The 931-nt window shown below is 32.2% G+C and overlaps 1 non-coding gene across 1 annotated transcript; it reads right to left on the reverse strand.

The window, feature by feature from the left end:
• Window positions 1-590: 590 nt before the first annotated feature.
• Window positions 591-696, reverse strand: LOC141569776 (U6 spliceosomal RNA). Its single transcript, XR_012493572.1, has one exon. It is a non-coding gene; the product is annotated as a U6 spliceosomal RNA (small nuclear RNA).
• Window positions 697-931: the final 235 nt, after the last annotated feature.

The raw sequence follows: 931 nt of genomic DNA on the forward strand, positions 1-931 counted from the left end.
AGTGCAATGCTTTCCATATCCTTCAAATCCAATAACTCAGCAGGATGTGCCCTGATGTCAATTGTTCTGAATGAGTCTGCTCTTTTGATCTGCAGATTCAATTTTTCCTTCATTTCAGTTAAATTTTCCTGTATTAGATACTTCTGAGTGCCTTTTTGATTATTTATAAAGATCTTTTATTTAGGGATGCCAATTATCCTTCTACTGGTTCATCTTTGACCAAACAGTCTCTCTAATTTGTTGAATCATTCTCTCTCTCTCTCTCTCTCTCTCTCTCTCTCTCCCCTTCCCCTTCTCTCTCTCTCTCTCTCTCTCTCTCTCTCTCTCTCTCTCTCTCTCCCCCCTTCCCAACCTCCCTCTCCTTCTTTCTCTCTCTCAATTATCTGAGGATATATAAAGGTTTTTTTTCCTATTAATTGAAATGACTTTCTTCCAGGTTTATTATCTCTGATGTTTCTTATTTATTTATTAGATGTATAGTCAATGTATTTTAATTTTTGATTTGTCTCATTTGGCTTTCCAGTTTCTTTATTTTATCTTATTCTCAGGATTTATCATTTTATCTTGAGCTTTTATTCACTTAATTCATTTAAAGTATGAAAGCTTTCATAAGTTTACATGTCATCCTTTTACATGTGCTATGCTAATTATTTACTCTAGCATTCCAATTTCAGCATATATATTATGTCTAAATAAACAAGTAATAATAACAAAAATAAGTTAAGATATTTCAAGTTTGTGCCAGGCATTGAGCAAGGTGATTTACATGCATTAATTTATTTAATTTTCACATTAACCCTACATGAAAGGGATTCTTCTTCTCCATTTTACAGATGAGGAAACTAGAACTAAGAAAGTTTAAATAACTTGTGCAATGATATATAAATAACAAAAGACAGGCCTACATACAGGTTCCAGCTATTTATTATAA

Source organism: Rhinolophus sinicus, chromosome X (assembly GCF_036562045.2).
Source record: "Rhinolophus sinicus isolate RSC01 chromosome X, ASM3656204v1, whole genome shotgun sequence".
In the NCBI taxonomy this organism is placed as follows: domain Eukaryota; kingdom Metazoa; phylum Chordata; class Mammalia; order Chiroptera; family Rhinolophidae; genus Rhinolophus; species Rhinolophus sinicus.